A 17,458-nucleotide genomic window follows, 5' to 3' on the forward strand; every position below is an offset into this window, starting at 1 on the left:
TTCCTATAACAATAGAACGTGGAAGAGGGGAGTACGACAATAGCGTTCTATTTACAAGGTAACCCTGCACTTGAGGAACAATACCAAAACTCTCGCTAATAGCGGTTTATGCAGGATCCTAACAGCAGACACACTTGTAATTCTAGACAAGCAACAGTACTACCTGGATTTTACCAGGAAAAACACATTAATTATATTAAAAACAAAAACCCCACATAAAACACTTCACAAATTACTAATTTACCTTTCAAATTGATTTGTAGATTAAGAAGACTGTCAGTAACACTCCAGATTTTCTTATACACATCAGTTCTGTTGTTTCTTCCTGTTTTGTTACTTTGCGTATCATTAGGAAAATTTCTCGTTTTTTCCCCCTCCCTGCACTTAAACTGATTCTAATGGCTATGGTCATGTCCAAAATTGATTATGGTAACATCATCTATAACGGTGCTCCTGCCTATGCACTCCAACGTCTCCAGTTAGTGCAGAACCAGGCAGCCCGATTGGTATATGGCCTACCCAAATTCCATCATTCCTCCCCCCTCCTTTTTTCCCTTCACTGGCTCCCCATCAAACAACGGGCCCTTTTTAAACTTGGGTGCCTCACTTTTCAGGCCAGGGCGGGCACTGCTCCTGCCTTTATCAACCCGGCTATCACTAATTACTGCCCATCCAGAGACCTTCGCTCATCCTCCAAATCTTTATTAGCTATCCCCCGGTTCAAGAAATCAAGGTCGGGAGGCCTGAAATTCTCGGTCTTGGCACCCACCTTTTGGAACACCCTCCCGTCCTCAGTCAGACAATCCCCTTCCTACACGGAATTCCGTAAGACCCTTAAAACTTTCCTATTCCAGCAAGCTTTTAGTTCTTAATCCTGCACCTCTCTACCCTCACCTTTACCCCCCTAGCGCCAAGAAACTGTATAGTGAACATGCGCTTTATAAATCCCTAAAAATTCAAATTCAATACAGAATCTCTGTACTGCACTACTTAGCAAAACCAAAAAATGGCAAAGTTTCCCTGTCATTCTGCACACATGTACTTGTAAATATTAAATCATATTGCTTCCCACATTAATTTGAAATCTAACACACATTTCTATTGGTTGCACATTTCAGCCCTTTCCAATTGACATACGTTTCAACCCTACCCCCAATCTACTTAATGCCTGTTACCATGGTAACAGTACATAGAAAACTGCACTAAGCACACAGGTCACAAGTTCAGCACACAATGTTGCTAATGCAAACAGCAAGTGTGCTTGACTTTTCAAAATATCACCTAGTCTAATGTAATATTCCATTCAAACAGTTTCTCATAACCAATAAGAAATATGCTTTTAAAAAACAGAAACATGCACCCTACTTTTCAGATTACAATGTTTTTAAACAGGCAATCATTTCTATTGTTTTTTCAAAACTACACCTTATCCACCATTTTAGAAAATATCTTACTTTTCAAACGGCCATTTCATTTACAGAGACCATCTCAGTGCATCCAGACCTCCTTGCAAGATGCTTACAGTATGGATTGTGGGACACAGCTATATTTTCTGGAGCCAAAGGTACGCAGAAAATGGAGCCATTGACAAAGACCTAGATTTACCAAATGTAGACATTACATGGATTGGACAGAGAGGGTTAAAGTGGCACAAATTGATGCCATTGGTTAAATTCCTTTTACATCTCCAACACCCTAACCTCATAATTGTGCACTGTGGTGGCAATGACAGAGACACTTTGACTGGGGTAGTTCTGGATATGCTTACGAAGCACATTTTTGGAGCATTGATGTCACTTTTCCACAAAAACTGCCTTTGTCTATTCTAACATATGCCAAAGGCAGAAATGGAACTGGTCCAATCAATTTTGTCCATAGATTGAGAAAGCTAGGAAACATGTCAATAAATCTGTTTCTGCTTTTCTCCGACATTATAGAATGGGGTCCATTTCCAGAGACCATCTTAGTGCATCCAGACCTCCTTGCAAGATGCTTACAGTATGGAATGGGGGACACAGCTATATTTTCTGGAGCCAAAGGTACGCAGAAAATGAGCCATTGACAAAGTCCTAGATTTACCAAATGTAGACATTAAATGGATTGGACAGAGAGGGTTAAAGTGGCACCAATTGATGCCATTGGTTAAATCCTTTTTATATCTCCAACACCCTAACCTCATAATTGTGCACTGTGGTGGCAATGACCTAGGCACTTTGACTGGGGTAGGTCTGGAAATGCTTATGAAGGACACCTTCGGAGAATTTATGTCACTTTTCCCCCAATCTGCCTTTGTCTATTCTAACATATGCCAAAGGCAGAAATGGAACTGGTCCAATCAATTTTGTCCACAGATTGAGAAAGCTAGGAAACATGTCAATAAATCTGTTTCAGCTTTTCTCCGAGAATATAGAATCATTTAGCACAACAATCTGCGTTTCAATGTGGATGGCATCTATAGGACAGATGGTGTACATTTTACAGATGAGGGTAACAGAGTCTTCCTCTTGAACTGTAGACTCTGCATAGGTACTTACTTGTAAGTACCAAAATCTTTCAATAAACTCAAGGGCTCTTTTTAGAGCCACCCAAAATCTAAACACATAAGCTTCATGTATATCTGAAAAATATTACTCTTTTTCCCTGGAGTCGTGCACCTAACATGTTAGAGTCGTGCACCCAATGCGTGCACACCAGAGAGCCATATCAAACAGAAATGGTGGTCCCTAGTACTGGAGGGGCCTTTGAGCCCTCCTCAACAATTTTTGAAAAAGCCCCAAGGGGTAGCTGGCCTATAAGCCCCCCACCCATCTATTTTACTGGTAGGGTGGTGGTTGAGCCACCTGCTGCCACCCATTAATGTTTTAGTCCCGGAGGGGGGCAATCCCCGGTGCTAGGAAGCCCCTCTGGGACCCCATAACATTTAAAACTTTTGCCCCCGGAATTTGGCCTACCCGGTAGCTAATTATTAAAGCCTGTGCTTCCTTTTATTTGTTTGTTTACGACATGATCCACGCACCCTAAGCGCACTTTACCATTTTTAGAAAAAAAAACAATTTTGATCCCTGGGAGTCATTGTGGGACCCTCTAAGCAGCTATAGCAGGTCAAGATATTTCTACCCTACCCCCTTTATACGTTTTCCACACTGCTTCCACTGATGGCACAAAATAGCTACCAACACTTCCTGGTTTCGAATGTTGACAACCACTTGACAGCCAATTAGCATTCAGTGCGTGATCAGGACATTGAGCTTAGGGAGTGCGCAAGGTGCGCGGAGCCACCAAGGACATAGATATATATGTATTTTTTTTTTATTTTTTTTTTTGTTTTTGAAGACCTTTATTGTTATTACAGAGGTAAACCACAGCTTTGTGCCTACAACCCATTCCGATAGGCCGGCAGCGACAGTATACAGCTTTATCACCTACCCCGGCTCTGGGCTCGGTGCCAATTTCTTACACAGCATGTCGCCTACAACCCACATGGGCCGGCCGCGTTAACAATTATACCAAGCTGTAGAATGAAGCGTATTACCGCCAGCATACTATCCGTTAAGTGCAGTACTTATTTCCTTGAGGTCTAATTTTACATTTTGTCGCTCTGTAAACATTAAACCTTAACAACAACTCGATACAGAACGAAGAGGGTCATTCCTATCTCTCTATGATTTCCACGTGGGGGGTGGTGGAAGGTCAGGGTCTCCAGACTCCAAGTCCGGTATGTTGTGACTTCTAGCGGTGGAATGTATGTATGTATGGTGCATATCATAGTGTACAGGCAGGCATGTGCTTCCCACTAGGGGGAGGGGGGGGGCTATGTGTATAGACTATGCCAGTCTCCTGGCATGGGGGCATTGTTCTTACCTGAAATGCCGAATCATGTGCACTGTGCGAGGGTGGGGAGGAGGGGGGGGGCGGAGAGGAAGGAGGGCGAGGGGAAGGGGGGGGGGGGTGGGAGGGAGGAGATTAGCTGGGCCAAGCAGCACAGGTAACAGTCCACGCCTTCGACTCTCGTGCGCACCGGGAGCGATCCAAGTGCCACCTCTCACTTCCCCCTCTGCGGCTCTAGTAATCGCGCGTAGAGGAGCATTGCAGGCAATAAATCCCTGCCGGATGTGTCCCAGCAGGCAGGTGTCAGGCGCGCTCTATCGCGTCCTCACGACTGGGAGTCACTACCAGCTTCAGCAGCTGATTGGGCGCGGAGCAGGTAGGCGGTGAGCGGGCCCCATAAATCCTTGGGACGCGATTTATGTGGAAGTAATTCAGCGTAACTGTGCAGCTGGTCTTGCCAGGTTGACATTGTCGTCAACCACATTTTGAATTTGGGGGCACGGCCCCGGCCCCATCTGCACGCCACTTGGCGTTTTGCAAGTAGGAAGCCCATTGCAGTGAACTTCCGGAATCTGTTATTCGATGCGGTGGGGAGCCCCAATAATGCAACCCTGGGACAGGCTTCTAATTCTATCCCTACCATTGTGGACATGGCCTCCGTCACCTGTGTCCAATACAGCGCGACTGCCGGGCATGACCACGCTAAGTGCATAAAGTCCGCTCCTGCCTGTCCGCATCTGGCGCAACGGCCATCTTCACGAAGACCAAATCAGTGCAGTTTGGCAGGGGTATAATATAGGCGGTGGAGGAATTTATAGTGGATCAGCCTGAGGCGAGCATTTCCCGTCACCGAAACTGTATGGGAGCAGCTGTCCTCCCATTGTTCATCCGAAAGGGGAGGGTCTAAGTCCTCGTCCCAGTCACGTCTTGCACGCAGTTCCGGGGGAGCAGAAGATGCATATGTGTGGTTGTAGAGCATGGAAACAACGTGTTCACCTTCATCATCCTGATCGGTTGAATTGACCTGGAACCCCTATAATCAGCTCCGCTACGGTACCCCGCACACAACGGTGTATCACTTGCCGACTTTGAGCGCCCGGCCGCCTTGGGAGAAGCCGGCGCTTCCGGAGCGGGAGTAACTGACGGGGCGGACACTGCATGCTGCCGGACCCGCATACTAGGAAAGTCCGGGGATCAGCGGCCCACACAGCGAGACTGACTGAGAGCGGCGCGGAGGCTGTGTCCCTTCCCCCCCTCTCCCCTGAGGCCGACCCGTGAGGAGACCGGGACGGGGCCCCCGGCTGTGAGGCGGACGCAACTTTTGAACTGCCGCTGTTCCCGCCAAGGAAAGCGCCGTGCATTGCGCTCCGCCGGGAAGGCTCTGACGGCTCAGCGGGCCGCACTGGAGGTGAGGGGGACCGAGCGCCTGCATTTCGCGCCTAAATAGCACCGCTAAGATTGCCTGGGCCGGGGAGATCTGAGACGGCCCCCTGCTTGTACTTCACAGCGCGCCCGCCGCACAGCGCGACTAGACAGCGAGAGGAAGCGGCCCGCTTCGGCCAGATCTGCGCCGCGGACCTGTGCTGCGAGGGAGCCTCGCCTACTGGCATACTAGCTACGTCTCTGCTCCACCTAAATAGCGCTGGGGCCCTGGCGGGGAGACAGTGAGTGGGCCTACAACTGCGACCTGCGTGCACAGACTAGGGGGCTGATCTGGGATGCCACGTGGGTACCGGAAGCCTGGCCTAGGCGATGCAGAAATGGGCTTTTGATTGACCGCCCCCTGGGAGTGGCTGCTGGACCCCTCTGATACTGTGGTCCTGCCTGGCTCGTGGAGTGGGCCCCCTGACTCCAGAAAGATCTGAAAGACACAGTGTGGGCACCCCCTCTCACGGGGGGAAACATCTGACGATCTAACTGCCCCTGAGGTCGGATACACCTGCTTCGGGACTGGATGAGTGACGCGAGGGAATCCACGGCGTGACCGACGCCTATCCACCCAGCTCAGGCGACTAAGTACAATAGGAGACCTCACACTGTACAGCTTGACTGCCTGTGCCCCACCACTGTCGGAACTGACGGATCTCCTTTAGCTGTGACTCTGGCGGCTTCTTCACTGGCGACGGCCCGGACCCCGAGACGCGATATGGGACGCAACGATGCAAGGCAGTCCAAGATACCGTTTGAGTCCAAGAAACCTGCCGGGAGAACGTCGGAAGTGGAGAAAAGCCCCCCTGCACAGTCCCCCCCGGACGAAGATTGGAAGACGCTCCTGCTTGGTATGCGGCAAAGCTTGTCAACCATTGATGCCAAGATTGACACCATCAACTCGCGAATGGATAAGGTGGTGACGAGACTGGAACAACATGACACCCGTATCAAAGAAACCGAAGACAGGATTTCTGTGCTGGAAGACGGGGCGACGACAACCACCAAGCAAGTTACGCAAATGGATAAACTGCTCAAAATAATTGCGGATAAAAATGAAGATTTGGAAGCGAGGTCCAGGCGCAATAACATCCGCGTCCTGGGCCTTGCGGAGACCACAAACACTGGGAAACTGGAGATCTTCATGGAAAAACTGGTGGTGGAACTGTTCGGACAAGATTCTTTCTCCCCGCACCTGATAGTGGAACGGGCACACAGATCGCTTGCTGCACCTCCCCCCCTTGGGTTACCTCCGCGTCCTAATATCGCCCGCTTCCTGAACTACAGGGACAGAGACACAGTTCTTCGTCGAGCAAGGGAGCTGGGCACAGTATCCTATGGCAACGCAACGCTGTCCTTCTTTCCGGATTTTACCCCCTCTGTGCAAGATGCAAGACGCAAATTCGCCGCCGTGAAAAAGAAACTACAAACCCACGAAATCCCATATGCCATGCTTTATCCTGCAAAGTTAAAGATCACACACCGTGGCACTCACCACTTCTTCACCAACCCACAACAGGTGGAGGATTTCCTGAAGCTGCAGAGGAAGGACAGACTCCGGGAAGAGAGAGAGGAACGACGGTCCAGGTCACAATCTCCGTTATCCCAGCAAGACTAACCATGGCAGCCTGTTAATCCTCGTTGTACCATCGCCGGTAGCGGACATCCTTTGGTCTTGATGCGACACTTACTGGTGAGGTAACACTTCAACATTTTTATTTTTTATTTTTATTTTTTTTCTCTTTCACCGATCTACAACATTGACAAGTGCCAGATCACCCACCTCCGTCCCACGGCCGAGATATATATGTATTTTTAATCGAAATTTTCTCAGGAACTACTGAACAGATTTACACCATTTAAGCAAAAGGCACTAGTCTAATCCAAGGACTACCACTTCGCCAAATTTGGTATAATTCCATTCAGCCGGTCGGGCTGTAACCATGATGAACGGTTCCTATGAAAATTGCATGGCGAAAACACATTTTGGGACCCCCGTTTTTTCTCATCTCCAGCTTTAAACACAATATTTTAGAGCCTGGGATTCCTCCTTCCAACGTAGATAATTTTACAAGCACAGGAGCCCACGCTTTGTTTTTATTTACTGCGGATCCATGCACCCGCCGCACATTTCTCAGTTTAAAAATATATATTACCTACTGGCGGTCGCCAGTAGGTATATATAGTTAGGATTTTTTCTCTATGGGATTTTTGAAAATTCTATGTCTAATAACTTTGGCGTTTGTGGACGGAATTGGCTGAAATTTTCAGGAAAATGGCACATTTTGTTTCTGAGCAGCCCCTCAAAAATTTGGGGGGGTTCGTCAAGGGGGGGCCGAGAAAAAAGGGGGGTCCCAAAACGCGTTTTTCCCATGTTAATTTCCATAGGGCGGTTGGCCTCACTTTTAGCCCGAACGGCTGAATGGATTTGCACGAAACTTGGCAAAATTGTAGGGACTGGTAGCCCGATGTGCCTTTTGTAGGTCTCAATATATGTGCTCCAGTGGATTTTGAGAAATTAACGTTTAAAAAAAGATATATATCTGTAACAGCGGACTGGGCAGCGGCCCAGGACGCGGACTTTTCGCGCAACGGAGCTTTGTGAAGCGAAGCTGATTGGTTCTCCGGCGTCTGTCAACATTCCAAACAGTCCGTAGCGGCCGCCATCTTGTCTCTCGGTAGGATCGAGAGACAAGAGGAGGTCAAAACAAAGGGGGAAATAACTATAAGGGGGCATAGTAGATCCTCGCTGACCCCCTAGGTTTGATGTGGAGGTTTTAAAAGGGCCCCGCGGGGCAAAAAAAAATAATAATAATAATAATCGAACGGCTGAATGGATTTGCACGAAACTTGGCAAAATATTAGGGACTGGTAGCCCGATGTGCCTTTGCTAGGTCTCAATATATGTGCTCCAGTGGATTTTGAGAAATTAACGTTCAAAAAAAGATATATATCTGTAACAGCGCTCCGCTTCGCGTAACGGAGGTTTGCGAAGCTGATTGGTCATTCTGTCACTGGGCTATAGTTGGGCTACATCTGGCTGATATTTGGGCTACATTTGTTTTTTTGTGTGTCTGGCGGCCATCTTTGGGCTACATTGGGCTACATTGGGCTTCATTGGGCTACATTCGGCTAATTAGCAAATAGCTCATCGCAAACTAGGAATGGTAAAGAATCGCTATTTATTCCTTAAAGTTCGCTATTTAGGAAATGCAAAAAACTTTGATGATACATATGGCGGTTCATCTCTAACAAGATAAGAAGCATAGGGATACATTTATGATGACTGGCGCATCACCAGGGATGTGTTAGTCATTCTGTGCCGCTGTTCCGTCACCTATGGTGTGCTGCATTTACAATGCGGCGCATCATGGGGCAAAAACAGCACAGATGCGTGATGTATCTGTGCCGTAAAGGTGGCGCATTGCTGGAGTTGTATCGCAAGTGTGATGAAGCTCCAGCAAGGGTCGGGGGTGCCCCTGTCGCAGGGTTTCTGTTCTCACACAGAACTGTGGACAGAGGATTGGAACCTCGGCGAATGCATTGCTGGAGTTGTATCGCAAGTGTGATGAAGCTCCAGCAAGGGTCGGGGGTGCCCCTGTCGCAGGGTTTCTGTTCTCACACAGAACTGTGGACAGAGGATTGGAACCTCGGCGAATTAGGGTGTCCCAAAACTCACGTTAGTAATCAAAAACTCCTTAGCAAGCTAGGTACAGTGTCACATTGGATATAACAAACTCTCAATGTTTAGACAATCCAGAATATGAACTTATAGTACCTCAGGATACGTGGAACTCATGAACAGTCGGTCGTTATAGATTTCTTAGAAACCAGAACATGGAGTTAAGAAGAACAGATGTGTATTTGAAATGTTTATTTACTAATGCCGTCTTCTCAGGCGTAGTACCTTAGATAATAAAAGTACACATATTATCAGTAGCAAAATTACCAGCATAGTTACTAGTACATAAAAAGCGAATGGTGATAGTATGTTAACATGCTGTAAATGAATAAGAGTTAGCAACACTTATAAGCAGCCGCGGGCCGTGGAGGGAGTTACGGTGAGGCAGGGAGGCGGGGAGGGGGAGAAGCAGGGTGGAGAATACAAGTACACATATTATCAGTAGCAAAATTACCAGCATAGTTACTAGTACATAAAAAGCGAATGGTGACAGTATGTTAACATGCTGTAAATGAATAAGAGTTAGCAACACTTATAAGCAGCCGCGGGCCGTGGAGGGAGTTACGGTGGGGCAGGGAGGCAGGGAGGGGGAGGGGCAAGGTAGAGAGGGCTCCACCCTGCTTCTCCCCCTCCCCGCCTCCCTGCCCCATCGTAACTCCCTCCACGGCCCGCGGCTGCTTATATCTCACCCTCCCTAATACACATATTATATTATTTGCTAAGAAGGTCTCTTTGTGTTGGTTTAGGGCGTGCCCATACTTTAGTGTCTTAGATTTGAAGGAATCACATCAGCATACACCAGCTCTCTCTTCATGTGAACCGCATCAACTGTTGTGTATGTGTGTTCGGCAAAGCAATATAATACCCGCCTCATGCCCAGAATTGGCAGAAGTTGCACTTATGTTATGAGTATGAAGTCGTGGAGATCAGACCTCATAACAATTCTGTATCGTGTTGTTCTTGAAACTTTAGCACTCGCTGTACAGATATAGTTTAACAAGTAAAGCAGATAGTAGACCAATAACATATTATTCTCATGTAAACCACGATGAACTACTAGGTGGAAAGCTAAAGCAACAACTAAGTGTCTTGTGCAGAAGTTGCAAAAAAGGAAAAATGGCGTTTAAACCGGTAATGAGCCCATGCTAACTTAACACGGTGTAAAGATATCCAGGACCTAGATGACACCTCCCCATGATCCGGAAACGAACTGAATAAGATAATAGAAGTGCCATCTCATGAGAGCAGATTGCAAGTTTATATGTGGACGGTCCGCAAGGTAAAGTATTAAAAACTAGGAAAATTTAATGCTAAAGAAAAATAAAACAGCCAAGTACTTTATCGAGTCTTAAGCCAATAGGCAAGGTAAATAATAAAAACTTGACAAATAAGTCAATGAATTGTCAATGAAATGCTAGTACTCAGCATATCAAACATGAAAAAGGTCTATGACATAACTGTGTATGCAAAATAAGCTGCAACAGCCTCCAATAGGAAGTCACCGTCTTCATCCGAAAACAGTTCAGCCATCCAATTTAAAGCGGAAAAGAACATACGTGCTCTCCCAGCACCGGATCCTCTATCACCATCAGAGGACAGCTCGGTGGGTTTTCAAGAAAGATCTGTTCCAAGAAAGACTGTGCTGCCGCCAGTAAATTCCAGGGACCAAGTAGTCCATGCATCAATGCCACAGCCATAATCCTTTCGCCAGGACAAACCAACTCGTGAGTAATGATAGGAGTCATCAGCTGATTAAAGTCGACGTCAGGAGAAACCGGTCCGCAGAGACACAAATCAATGGCCCAATCGAAATCACAGGTCAGGCAGTGAAATACAGGCTGGACACAGGTGAAGTAGGAGAATCGAAAAGATAATCCATATGCCGTGCTTAATATCGCCAACGGCATTGTGCCATAATATTCTAGCATGCGATTGCGGAACAGTGTCAGCAGCTGCAGGGTGGGAGGTTGCATAGGAGGGACATCCATATTTAAAAATGTAAAAAAGCACAAGAGCGTCCGCTGGTACACAGCCCACCTTCTCTTTGAAAAAACAAACAAACAAAAAAAAGCCCGACAACTTACCGGAGGCCCTGTCTCCTTTCTCCACTTCTCTGGAAATGCACCTTCTGGTGCGCTGCTGATTGGGTGATGAAGTCCCGTTGGCAGTTGATGATCCTTATGGGCCAACAAGACGTCCTGTTACCTCCAGTAAACCCCACATAGTGGGATTGCTGAGAGGTAATTTGAGGCCACATCCCCCGTTCTCCATGACTCTGCAAACATGCCTCTCGGCACACTGCTGGTGGGGAACGAGGTCCCCTTGCCTACTGAGGTCCTCAGGACTAAAGTGGACTTCAGCACCCAAGCAGCTGTGCATCAGGAGGCACGTTAGTAGAATGGTGGACAAGGATGTCCTTGGGACCAACTACCCCTCCGGTACCTCCATTAAGTCCCACACAGCAGGAAGCTGAGAGGTCATCAGAGGCCACAGCCCCTTTCTCCACCATGCCGGAAAACGCACTTCGTGGTGCACTACTTGATGGGAGAAGAAGTCCACTTTAGTTCTGAGGCCCTCAAGAGGCATGTGGGCCCTACAATAAAATTCACATTTTGTCCTGGGGAGTTGGCGGTCCCCAGGGCACGGGCTTGCCGAACAGGCAACCCCTGCACTATTATTTAAATGAAGCTCCATTGAGGTGGTATGCCCCACGGCAAGCCCAAGGAGGGGCTTGTGCACCCCCTCCTTTATTTTTACACTTCCCCCAGATCTGGCCCTCCTGAGGGCCAATTAATAACGATGCACTGGAGCCTTTAATTTTTATTTCTTTTTAATTCATCCGGATTCATGGATCAAGCGTGACTCCCGCTTTTTTGCTACTTGTGGGACCCCCCAAAAAGCCTAGGGGGTCAGGGTATTTTTCTTCCCTGTCCCCTTCTCTGTAAAAAAAAATCAATTTACCACTCCAGCCACAGTTTTACAGAGTGGTAAATGGCGTTTTTCATCTTACAGCTCGGCATGGATAGCACTGTGCTAATCCTATGCTTAAAAACTTTGATCGAAAAGCAGAAATTTGAGGTGAGCAAATTTAGAGTGTCGCTGGTGTTGAGGGTGCTCTATACAGGAGCTGCTTTCCACCTAAACTTGAGAACTACCCGGAGATCTCTACTTCTTTTCTGCACACACACATATATATATATATATATATATATATATATATATATATATATATATCAACCATACACATAGATTTCAGATTGGTACAGTTTATTTCCTCAGATTGACAGCAAGCCAGCAACACCTTACGCGTTTCGGTCTCTACAGAGACCTTGCTCACAGGAAAACCAATTCGGCATTTTTTTGCAAAGTTTAAATAAAGTGCATCCTCATTACTAACACATAACTTCCTGTTAATTGCACGGGACTTGTGGGACATGTAGTTTTATACACAAAAACATTTCAATCGTATTTCAATCTTATACCAATTCCTAAATATATACATGAAAAATACACAAAAAATACAAGATGGAATCCTGCCCTCCAGTGAGTAACATTATAAATCACTAGAATATTGGTCATATCATCCGACCCATTTCATTCTCAGATATAATAGACGTTATATCCATCTGGTGGGCTATTGAACAATGTCCTTTAAGTCTTTTGGACAGTTACCTCCTTGTATTACCTCCTCCCATGGATAATACACTTATATATATAATGTTCACTTATATGTCCCATGCATTATAATGTGAAAAAAAATCTAAATCAAAAATAGTGAATCAAATTGTGTAACGAAAAAGTTTTTTTTTTTTTTGGTGTAAGATGTTTATTGCACTTTCCATAATCAAAAGAATTACATTCAATTCGCCTACAACCCCAGCGGGCCGGCTACATGCACTCTTAACAGAGAAAGATGGCGTTAGGTGTACACAGCCCATCAGCCGACATCCAGCGGACCGGCGGCGTGTTATCTGATAAACCTCAGATCTGTCGGTCAGTGCTATACTTGCGTACATACTTGCCAGTATTCTTACCTTGTCACATTTTTTTTTTTTTTTAAAGTAACTAAACATAACAATATACTACCCAACTGGCAATGCTTCTCTTGCTACAAGCACTCTGTATCACAGCATCCTCCCTCCTCAGTACCACCACCATACAGTTTTTCGCTCTATGACTATTGTCCTCAGATGTATATGTTACTCAGTGTCCGCTTCCGATTCTGTCCCGCCATGTTCTAGTAAATAGGCACGCAGGAACCCCCAATAGTCTTTGGGCCTAGATCTGAGTGGCAACTCCTCTTCGTATGTGTTCAGCGTGTCCTGACAGTAAACCATATCCTCAAGCCAACGCTTCACCTCCGGGGCTCTCCTGCTGTTCCAGTGGATGGATACCCTTCTTTTGGCCAGCAAAAGTGCAACAGCACAAAATTTGCGCTTCAAAGCTCTCAGCTGTGGAACAATACCTAACAGACAGACTTTCGCCTCACACAGCACGGAGACTCCGAGCATCTCATTTAGAACCTGCATGACCTGTTCCCAGTATCCCGCCACTTTGCGACAGTGCCACGCTAGATGCATGAAGTCTGCATCTTCCTGATTACACCTACAACATCGTGAATCGTCCCTCAAGCCGTATTTATATAGTCGTTGAGGCGTATGGTATACCTGATGCAAATACTTATAATGTATGATTTTCAAGTTACCGTTTGGTGTCAACATGCTAGTAAGCATGCAAGATGCAGCCCATTCGTCGTCAGTTAGAGGTTCCACCAGCCCAGCACTCCATTTGTCCTTAGCCTTGTTCGTGTTTCCCCCCACCGCACCTTGAATGCTAGCATATAGTTTGGATACTAGGTGAGACGCCGTGGGTGTAGTGAGGAGCAGTCGTAAGGGTTCAAGTGTTTTTGGCTCTTCTGGGTGTGTAGGGTAGTGTTCCTTAAGTGCCCTCTGCAGCCTGTAGTAGTTGAACCTGAAAAGTGGGGACGAGTTGCTGATGTATCGTAACTTGTCCAGGGTCTGGAATTCACCATTTACATAAATGTCACCCAGTGTGTCTATGCCAGCCCGCTTCAACAGATCCATGCCAACCTGCTCCTGTGTAACCGAAAGGGCCGGGTGGTGCGCTAGGGGAAGTGTGGGTGCATAGAGTGGTAGACAGTCTGCTGCCTTTCCTATCAATCTCCACGCCTCCGAGGTAGTGTTAACCGGATTGATATCTCTGTCGTGTAACCTGGGGCGTTTATGTGTCATTATGCTAGTTAGTGGGATCGGGTCGGCATCTCCCGCTTCTACCGCCACATGTGTCAAAAAGGGTATGTCGTGGTGCCAGAAGTGTGCGAATTGCGCCTGTGCGCATAAATAGTAAAGGTAGAAGTCTGGCACTTTGAAGCCCCCCCTAGCATATGGCAGTGTCATGGTGCGTAACTCCAACCTCGCCTGTTTCCCCGCCCAAAGCAAATTGAGCACCAACGTATTTATACTTCGGTATACTGCAGCTGGAGGTTTTATCGGGATATTATTGAACAGGTATAAGAATTTCGGTAGAAGTACCATTTTAACGATCGCTGCCCTGTCCGCCAGAGATAGGGGCAGTCTATTCCATTTTTTAATTTTGTCTTCTAGGGACGATACTGTACGTCCGTAATTAGTCCGGATGACCAATTCAGGGTCTCTATGAAACCATATGCCCAAATATTTCGTGGGCTCATCCTGCCACTCTAGTGGGTAGTCCAGGTGCGATGGGCGCGTGCTGTCGTCAGTGACAAGATAAGGGATTTGTCCCAATTTATCTGCAATCCGGATTGTTGACCAAATTTTATGTATTCTCTTAATAGCGGATTCAAGTGCTGCTCAGGATTTTTAACACACAACACCATGTCATCCGCATAAAGCGAGATGTGTATGGGACGTGAAGGCATTTGAAGTGCAGAGTAGTGGTGGTGTTGCCGGATTTTACACGCCAGCGGCTCTAAGATTAACGCAAATAGCATTGGCGAGAGTGGGCAACCCTGCCTAGTTCCCCTGCATATCTGAATGGGTTCCGAAATTTACTTGTTCACTCTTATGCGTGCAGTTAAGTTCGTGTACAACATCGATATCCATCCCAGAAAGATGTGAGGAAATCCCATACGCACTAGTACTGCTTGAATAAATGACCAGCCAATAGTATCGAACGCCTTGGCAGCGTCCAGTAACACTGCCACTGCCTTCGTCTCAGGAGCCAGATAATGCGCCAATGCAAACAATGTGCGGGTGTTATGCGTGGTGGCCCTATCAGGGATGAATCCGGATTGGTCGGGTCTTATTAGTAGGGGCATAAGTGGTTTTAGCCTATCCGCCAGCAGACTAGCAATGATTTTTGTGTCTACATTTAATAGCGAGAGGGGGCGATATGAGTCGCATTTGTCTCCCTCCTTGCCCGGCTTTAACAGCGTAATGAGCAAGGCTTCCCTCAAGGAAGCTGGTAGCGTCTGGGCTTCATGTGCCGCTCCATATAGCCGCACCAAGTGCGGGGCGAGCAAGGCAGCATACGTTTTGTAAAATTCCGTTACGAAGCCATCGGGCCCCGGCGCCTTGCTATTAGGTAAACGCCTAATGGTGTCCGTGACTTCTTCCACTGTAATAGGGCGCTCTAAGTATTTCCTATGCCCATCAGCTAGCCATGCCATCTCCACATCCTCCATATATGCCAGTAAGTCAGCCTGCGAGGGTGATGTGCTCGCCTTGTAAAGAGTGCCATATGTGGTCATAAATTCTTTCAGTATCCCCTTAACATCTGTAATTACCTCACCAAGTGGAGTACAAATGGACGTTATATTTTGAGGTGTTTTACCTGAGCAGATTTTAGCAGACAGTGCCCTGCCCAGCCTGCCCCCCTCTCCATAACGCCGAGCGGTCGCTCGCTTAGATATATACTGAAGCTCGTCTGATGCAAATTTGTTATATTCCGTCAGTAGCGCCTGAATGTCCCCCAATACTGTAGCGTCTCCCGAACTGGTGTATGTCTGTTCCAGTGCTTGAATGGCCTTTTCTCGTGTGTGCAGTTGTTGTCGGATATCTTTGAGGATGCCTGAGGTCGTACTAATACAGACACCCCTAATCGTGGCCTTCCGTTGTCGGGCAGTTCAGGTCAAAGTAATCAACTATTGCCTTATGTATTGTGGTAACATATATGGGGTCATGCAACGCAGCTGCATTGAAGTGCCAAGTGAAAGGCGGTGGCTCATAATGTGGGATAGCAAGTTCCAGCAGAACCGGGTTGTGATCGGACAGTGTTCGCGGTAAGTGTTTGATATCTACAACCCAAGTAAGTACTTCTTGCGTGCCAAGCCAGTAGTCCAGTCTGGACCAACTGTTGTTCGCCGCGTTAATGTGCGTCGCAGCTGTTACCCCTTGGTTACCAACCCTCCACATATCTACCATCTGCAGGTCCTCCATTGCATCCCGCAGCATTGTCCTGGCATTCCCATGTTGCTCCAGTGTGTGTGTTGCCCTGTCTAGAGAGTCTTGCAGTGTCACATTAAAATCGCCCCCCCATATGACGTGTTCAGTCTGTAGGTCAGTGATGGTGTGCCATACCCTACTGAAAAACCCCGGGTCATCTACGTTAGGGCCATACGTGTTCACCAACAGTATCCTCCGTCGTCTAACCATGCCTGCCACAACAACGCTTCTCCCCTCTGTATCTCTGTGTACGTTCGTAATCTCAAAGTTGGTCCCCTTCCGTATTAAAATGCTTACTCCCCTAGAGTAAGATGAGTAGTTCGAGTTGGTTACGGATTCCGCCCATTTAGTGCCTAACGTGGATGTGCCATCTCGTGCTAAGTGCGTTTCCTGTAGGAAAACGATGTTAACATTCAATCGGTCAAAATAAGCAAACATCTGCCTGATCTTTTTCGGGTTGCCTAGACCCCGTACATTCCATGTGAGGAATTTCAGCGTACTATTACGTGACATGAGCATGTGTGTGGATGGCATCCATACTCGTCAGATGTCGATTCTGCATCTGATGGCGTAGGTCCGCAGTGCCATATAACATAGAAATCGAAAGCAACAATGGTATAAGCTGAATCAAAACATTATCTGCATGGTATTGCATGACTAAGGAGTTCGCCATGCTTCTCAGACCCAGAGGCTGTAGCTGTATTGATCCCGGATTCTCTGCTCTCCCCCCTCCCACTTTAGCACCCAAACTTTTCCAAAGCCATCCCTGAACAACTTTTAACTTAAGTAAAAAACATTTCTTGGGGCGAACCCTCAGGGGGGTGTCACCAGGGTTACACATCTCCATCCACATAGTGGACGTGGACAGACGCTTGCGTGCTCATCATTTAGTGCACAAGTATGTCCTTCTCCAACCCCCCAACCCACCTAATAAAAACAACGTTGTTATATGCTACAAACATAGTCCTACAGACCCATCATAATACTTTGTCGTAAATTATCAGATATTCAGAACCTTGCGACATATACAGCCTGTTAAGCCAGACATTCAAACCGGCGACCGGTGCAGACAAAT

The sequence above is a fragment of the Lissotriton helveticus genome, chromosome 4_1 (genome assembly GCF_964261635.1).
Source record: "Lissotriton helveticus chromosome 4_1, aLisHel1.1, whole genome shotgun sequence".
Taxonomy (NCBI): domain Eukaryota; kingdom Metazoa; phylum Chordata; class Amphibia; order Caudata; family Salamandridae; genus Lissotriton; species Lissotriton helveticus.